The following is a 7,853-nucleotide window of genomic DNA, read 5'->3' on the forward strand; positions in this document are numbered from 1 at the left end:
CAATTTCTTTTGTTTCTTGGTGAGGAAATGGAGATCCAGAAGGTCTGTTTCAGTTGCTCAAGGTTGCGCAGTTGGTTTATGCTGGTGCCAGCTTTGGAAGGCTGGTATCTTCAGCACAGATCCTGTGCTCTTTGCAAATGCCAGTCGTTCTCACACTAATGCTGTTTTTTGACATCGCCTTGAAACCAGGTGAATCTCCCCCTCTAAAACTTTGGGTAGTTCCTCCTCTCTGCTCTTCTGACCTCTGAACTGAAACCACAGAAAGACATCACAGTTAAAGTGTGGGTGTGCACTGCTCGGCATTGGAATTGAAGATTTAAAACCTCTCGAATCTTCTACTCATTTGGTCTTGGAGCCAAAACTAACACAGCCTGAAAAGAAATGCTGGGAAACCTCCAAGACACTCTTGGAGAGGCAGCTTCTGGGAGCTGGTGAGCCTGGTTTCACTGACAAGGTCAGGCCCACTCTGGGGCACGTATGTGAGGGAAACGTGTTTGGAGCCGTGCTCTCAGGCTACTTGCCTGGGCCTTCCATTCCACTGAGTGATGATCGTGGCTCTCGGCAGGTCAGCAGCTGCCAGCAGGAGGCTCTCCCATCACTCACGCACCCACCCGGTGTTCTTCCCAGCCACCACAGCAGCTTGGCAGGGAGTGCCACCGCCAGGGTGCTGATGGGCAAGGCGGTGCAGTGCTTGCTCCTCTGCCGTCCAGGTGTCAACAGATGGGATATGGATCTGCCCTCCCTTAACAAATAAATAGAACTTTTACAGGCTGAGTAATCCCACATGGGATAAGCCAGACTGCCAGTTACCCCATGTTTTCCAGCCAGGATCAAGCCTCTTTAGTCCTGGATCCCAGAGCCCATCAGAATTCTTGTATGGAGTGGTATTTCCAGAACGCTCGTTACCCACCGGGTAGCCGTGAGGCTGCATGTCCCTCACACTGGAGTTGCAGGGAGCCGAGTATTCCTAGAGTTCCCTTTGGCAAATGTCCTACCTCAGTTCCCACAATCTATGTTCATGGTTCTGTGCAGATGCAATCAATTCCTCCCAGTCAGCCCCAGGAAAGAGTGAAACTGCTGATGAGACAACTTAAGGAAGGGGCACTCTCTCTTGCAGGGAAAGACATCCACCCCAAACTTTTTCATTTTTCTCCTAGCTGCATTCTGACCTCAGTGAAATGGGTAGGGAGAAAAACTCTTTTCATCTTTCTGCTGATTGGCTTCCAATGCCAGGCCTCTAGTGAAGCAGGTAGTCTGGCTGGGTCCTGACAAGTGAAAAGGGGATGCTGGCAAGGTGGACAGAGACCAGGCTGGAAGTTGAGTCCTGGAGTTCCACAGCCACCTAGGATAAAGCTCACAGTGTTAACGTAGTAAGAGCACCAGACTAGGAACCAAAAGTTCCGGAGTTTGAGATGCTTGCTTAGGTGTCACTTAACTTTCTTGACCCTCAGTTTCTTCAGCCGTAAAATGGGGATAGTAATACCTTCCCTGCTCACTCCACCTAATTATGAGTTAGAATAAATGAAAGCTTTTGGAAAGCCAGTGAGTACTCCCCAGAAACAGTTTTTTACTTTGCCCTTGTTCCTTGGTTTTTGTTTTTTGTTGTTGTTTGTTTGTTTGTTTTGGAGACAGAGTCTCGCTCTGTCACCCAGGCTGACTGCAAACTCCACTTGCGGGTTCAAGCAATTCTCATGCCTCAGCCTCCTGAGTAGCTGGGACTACAAGCACGCACCACCATGCCCAGCTAATTTTTTGTATTTTAGTAGAGACGGGGTTTCACCATGTGCCCAGGCTGGCTGGTCTTGAACTCCCTTAGCTCAGGCAATCTGCCCACCTCAGCCTCCCAAAGTGCTAGACTTACAGGTGTGAGCCACCGCACCTGGCCCACTTTGCCCTTGTGAGCAGTCACGATGTTCCCGCCTACTGGCTGGTTTAGCCAAATTGGACCATTGCTGAGTGAGGGGTGGGCTCCCCTATGAAAGAGGACAATGTAGGTCAGCCCCTGGGGTTATCATTTGTTCCCCTCCTTTCTGTAAATTGTCTACAGGCACTGCCCAAAGAAGAAAGGGACACCATCCCTAGTATCAAGGCGCGACTAGTCCTGCCCCTGATGGCTGTGGCTGATCCACGAGGAAGTGAACTCGGACTGGGAAAACACAAACTGTCTTGGCCTGCAACATACATCCCATTGGCAAACGTATTGATAAACCCTAACATCGATAAGACATCTGTCTGGACCTTTCAGGTCTGAACAGACAAGGCAGCTGCTGAGAACCTGGGGAAACTGACAATCTGATTCCTCTCTGTGGTCTGAGCCTTCCCTCTTCTCACTGCACCACCAGTGCAGGCCTCTTTGACTCACACAAGACCATTTTTTAGCACAAGGTCACCTCGAGGTCAACCGTCAACCCCCATGCTACAGAAACTCACCTCTGACTGCAAACCTCCAGGTTTATTTTTAATCTACCAAGCAATGAATTGGCACTTTTCACTGAGGAATGACTACTGGGCCCTTTAGAGCTGCTTTAAGCTCCGTGACTTAATGACTCTCCTGTTTAATGGAAGCAAAAGCCGTTTAAGTGGTCACAGCTGCCAGGAACTTTGCTAAAAGAATGAAACGTTCTGAGCAGGTTGGGCAGTAGCAGTGCTAATCTCTGAGCCTGCCACCCCTCGCCCGCCCTTATCTCAGGCTTGTTTTGACAGCACCCGGAGCTGGTCCCGTGAGAAGAGCAGCAACCTCGCTCCTTTCCCTTTTCACATCTTCTGCAGCAGCCCATGGTTTGCTGCAGAGGGGAAAGAAGAAACAATGAAGCATTGTCTTGTTGAGGACCGGTGTGTCAGGGCCTCCTGGAATAAATATTATTTGCCTGGGAGGGGAACTGGCTGGAAGACAGCTAACAGTGTCAGGTGTGGGCTGGGGCGGAGGGGCGGGAGGGCGGTGATGTTTGGGTTTGGTTTCATTATTAGTTTAATCTTTTTCTCTCTACTGCTGTGGATTTTCTCCCCACTGACAGGCCATTAAGCATGAAGCTTGTGTCTTACCTGGCCTCTGCCAGGAAGAAACAAAAGAGATTTTCCAAAGGATGTGCCCTTGTGTTACTGGGGCTCCTCAGTCACTCCCTGTCCAGCTGTGCGCAGCAAAGGGTGCACACTGCAGGACCCTCACAGGGTGAAAGCTCCTCTGGGAGCCCTCCCTCTGCATCTGCAGCCCTGGCAGCCCCAGATGTCTTACCTGATGGGTTCACGGCTCTATCATTTTGTCCCTCAGGCAAATACTGAAAGGACAGCAGGCTCCTTTGTAGGTCTGGGGAAACTGGGCACCCCCTACCCTGGTATCCCAGTCAGTCAGCACTTACTGAGTTCTTTTTTTTTTATTATTTATTTATTTATTTTTGTTATATTTTAAGTTCTAGGGTACATGTGCACAATGTTACTGTATGCAGGTCACTAATGGCTCTAGCCTGCACAGTTCCTTCACCTCTTTTGCCTCAAGAGAGCCTCCAGAATAAAGAACTAAAGACCAGTGACTAAGAGACAGACACTTGAAGGATTGCTCCATAAAGGCCGAGCCCTCCTTATCGCAGAAGAATGAGAACATTTTCTTGTAAAGAAAACAAGAGCCCTGTAGCCTTTCCACAGCCACAGAGCAGTGGAGTAGTGAAAGGGAGCCTCCACTGTGCAATCAAGGGTCTTCTTTCTGGCCAGGCACGGTCTCTCACACCTGTAATCCCAACACTTTGAGAAGCCAAAGCAGGAGGATCACTTGAGCCCAGGAGTTCGAGACCAGCCTGGGCAACATGGTGAGGCCCTGACTCTAGAGAAAAATTAAAAAATTACTCAGGGATGGTAGCATGCACCTGTGGTCCCAGCTACTCAGGAGGCTGACGTGGGAGGATTGCTTGAGCCCAGGAGGTAGAGGCTGCAGGTGAACCATGTTCTCTTTACTGTATTCCAGCCTGGGCAACAGAATGAGACTCTATCCCCCCACCCCCTAAAAAAGTGTTTAACCATAAACCTTTCCCTCATCCCTAAATCCATTTTGGGTATAAGCCATCTACTCAATGGCTGTAATAATAGTTGTTGATGATTGAGAATGTACAGTATGTGTTGGGCACTTGCTAAGTGCTTTCCATATATTATCTCACCATGTGGCAAGCCTGGAGAAAGCTTGGAGAGAGTGAGGAACTGCCCAAAGTCACACAGGTCATCAGCCTTCCTGAGAATGGCACCATGGCCTTGGCTTTACAGGCATGGCACTTGAGTTCACCTTCACGTGCTGGGGATCCTGTGTTCCCAGAAGGTAGAGACCCTATCTGTGTCCTTTTGTTAATTATTTTAGTATACATAATAATTCAGTCCTGTGCTCAGTGCCATGAACAATTAGGGATTTAATACATGCTTTTTGAGGGTGATAATGATCTCACCATCCCAGTCAGTGAAATAAACATTCCCTCCCTTCTCTCAAAGAGAAACAAAGGGCCACAGCAGGCCAAGCCACCCCAGGCACACTGCAGGGTGTGTGGAGACGGCACCAGCAGGTGAGTCCCACAGACACGGCTTTGGATCCCAGCCTGGTCACCCATGGCCTGGCCCCTGGGGTGCACCAGCTGACCTCTCCAAGGCCAAGTTTCCCTAAACACGGGAGAAAGTCACAGCACCTACCTCATAAGGGTCATTGTGAAAATGAAGTGAGAAAATGCCCACCGTGTTCCCACCGTGTTCCCAGCAGCCCTGCCTGGTGGAAGGCAGGTGTTCCATGTCAGTTTCCTTACTCAGCGCCCAGGCATCTTCTTCTTCTCATGGAGCTCTCAGCACTCGAGAACCACTTCAGTAAGACCTGGAATGCAGTTTGTTGACCAAAGGAGTGCTGGCAGGGAGGGAGGATCTCCACTTGGGTGGCCTATCTCCTACCTCTGCTCTTGGTCCCCCTCTGCCTTGGGGACATTCCCACCAACACACGCCGCTGGCACCACACCCTCCTGACCAGCATGCACTGCTGTTCTTACTTACCCCAAAAGCCCAGACTTGAATATCCTGTTGTCCTCAGTGGCACGGCTGAGACCAGGCTGGAGCTTTTAAACAAGATGTAACTCAAGTGGGGAATAACATGCAACTAACTCTTAAGGTGACTGCTGCACCCTGTGGCCCACACAGAGAGGTTCTCTGCCGAGCCCCACTTGTCTGCAAACGATATCCTCCAGCCTGTCTAGAGTCCACAAGGTCCACGCTGGAGAGAAAGGGGCCAAGGAGCCAGATGTCTCTCTCCTACCCACGACCTACTTTCTGAGATCTTACTTCCATACTGAAGACAGGCCTCCTTCCCAGGGGATACCAGGAGTCAGAGTTCCTTTCAGTGGGTCTTGCCTTATTATATTCCGGAGTGTGGCGCAGCAAATAAATGTATCAATTCAACAATAAACCCTGTGTCTATACATGCAATGCTCCCTGGAACAGCAGGGAAAGGGAAGAGGAGGGGAATTTGATTACAAGTGCTTTATATTTACGCTGTCTCATGAGATGCTTCCAACAGGCCTATCAGATATTTTAGGACCATCATTCCTAATTTGCAGATAACAAAATTTTGGCTTGGAAAGGTTAAGGGAATGACCAAGCTAAGCCCAGTTCTCCTGTCTCCCTCCCTTGAGTTCAGGATACCAACCCAGTCGCTGAATCTTCCCCAGGAACGAGCCTGGGGCCAGGGTGAGAACAGGGCTTCCTGGAAGTGCTGAGTTAAATCGGCACTGGATGCAGCCACAGGCAAGGCGACATGGTGGCTATCCCTCTCTCTGCCAAGTTGTAGGTCAGGAGACCTGGTTCAAGCCCAGGCTTTGCCACTTGGAAGGTTGTATGGTCTGAAATCATTATTCTCAGTGCCTCAGTTTCTGCACCTGTAAAATGGTAAGGAACAAACCAATTAATATACATAAAGCCCTTAGCGCCCTTGATGCCTAGAACATGTAAGTATTTAATAAATATCAACATTTTTATTAACACTGTTATTGCTACTGTTATTCCCTTCCAACATCTTACAAGAAGTAAATGGGATGACAGATGTGAAAACATGTTATAAGCTGTAGAGGTAAGAAATGACCACCCATGTATGCTGAGAAGGTAACAGGAAAAGGGACTTGGCCTTAGATGATGTCATTGAACAGCCTCAAACTTTCAACAGAAAGCACAGAAATACTCCAAAAACAGTACTCCAATAATTTGAAATCAGGCCGAGGAGTCCAAGTTTCTGCCACAGTTCCAGGGCCGAGGCTGTTTCCAAAGAGCCCTGTAATTGCTTTCAACCTGTGCCTCACCCAAACACCACGGCTGGCGCAGGTGGACACCTTCCGTCTCTTCTCCTTCCAGGCTGGGCCCCAGAAAGAAATACTCCAATAATTCACCTTGTGGTTTTCAACTTTAGACCAGATTGTTTGTTATGTATACAACTGTTTGCATTTCACTTACTTATCCTCAATCGTCACATACCTGGGAGGGAAGGAGGCTGCATAGAGCCCCCGGAGCCCCAGCCCCGTGTGGTTACACCTGCCCACGCTTCAGGTCTAAGTAGTCCTTGGGTGACTTAGTGTGAACAGAGCATACAATTAAGCTCTGTCTCTCCTTCTCAGCTAACTCAGGTGCAATCCTTCTTGACAGTCTGGAGGAAACAGGCAGGCTGGCCACCCAGTGAGGGGAAGTTGCTGCTAGCCCATTAATGGCTGAAAGCCCAATAGTACCACCCCTCACTGTCTTGTAGCAAAGACTTCTTGGCTCATGTTTAGAATGTTAGCCAAATAAGAGTCATCGAGTGCAACTTTATGGCAGCACTCGGCTGGAAACAGTGGGGCATCTAGGGGAAGTGTCCGTGCTAGGTCCCTGCCCTTACACAGATCAGTCTGGCTGATGGAATGAGACTAATGAAATGGAAACAATGAGCAAATCATAAAAGGCAGTACTGTCATGAAGAGTTTGATTTTATGGCACAGAACGCAATTGTTAGAGTAGGGAGAGATGGCCAAAAGCTAGAGTGGGCAGGGAAAGGCTCCTGTGGGAAGAGGTTTGTTAGCTGGGCCTTTCAGGTATGCTGGAGTTGAACTGGTGGGAGGGAGAGTGGCATTCCAAGTTGGGGAAGCTATGTGAGACAATCTAGGAGACAAAAAAGAACAAGGGCTGTTTATAGAGCAGAGGCCAAACTGGCATGACTAGAGTAGAAGGAGGGCATCCTAATTCCCAGCCTTATCCACTGCTTTGCAAGAACCAGGAAAATGAATTCCTACTGGCCATAAAACTAGTTGCAGGTGATGTAACCCATCCTATTCGGCCTCCCATATTTACAGCTATACAGGAACAACACTCTGAAACTCAGTCTCCTCACTCGTAAAATGGGATGGTAATACGTGCCCCTGGGGACCAGTGAGAATTAAAAGAGATAAGATGCACTGGCTCCCAGGGGCAAGTACTAGCAGACAAGGAATAGGGCAGTCCTCCCTTCACACTCCACAGAGAAGAAATGTCCTCCAACTATCCCAGGAGGCAGAGCCCAGCTCTCCTTCCAAACAGCCTTGGAGTTGCTTGGCCTCTCCACTTCTTCAACGAAGTTGTGGGCAGAAGACAAATGCAGAGTTCTCTTGTACCTGCCAAGAAGAGAGAAGCAGACCCTGTGTGAGTCTCTTGCTGTTGACATTGATCCACAGGGGGTGCAGGATGGGACTGAGGCAGGCCCACCTGCCCGGAAAGCCTGCCTGTACCCTGACCCCGTGGGGCCCTAACAAACACCCTCCCAGCCACAAGGGCTCTGCAGAGCTAAGCCAGCTGTCCTAGGGAGGTGGGGACCCTCCTCCTGCCCTGCCACTCTTTCTCCCGGA

At 49.5% G+C, this 7,853-nt stretch overlaps 1 long non-coding RNA gene across 1 annotated transcript; it reads right to left on the bottom strand.

The window, feature by feature from the left end:
- Nucleotides 1-2,455: 2,455 nt before the first annotated feature.
- Nucleotides 2,456-7,622, bottom strand: LOC103891939 (uncharacterized). Its single transcript, XR_656181.2, has 4 exons — nt 7,364-7,622; nt 5,660-5,888; nt 4,663-4,837; nt 2,456-2,783 (listed from the first exon to the last, which is right to left on the bottom strand). It is a non-coding gene; the product is annotated as an uncharacterized LOC103891939 (long non-coding RNA).
- Nucleotides 7,623-7,853: the final 231 nt, after the last annotated feature.

Source organism: Pongo abelii, chromosome 9, assembly GCF_028885655.2.
Source record: "Pongo abelii isolate AG06213 chromosome 9, NHGRI_mPonAbe1-v2.0_pri, whole genome shotgun sequence".
Lineage (NCBI taxonomy): Eukaryota > Metazoa > Chordata > Mammalia > Primates > Hominidae > Pongo > Pongo abelii.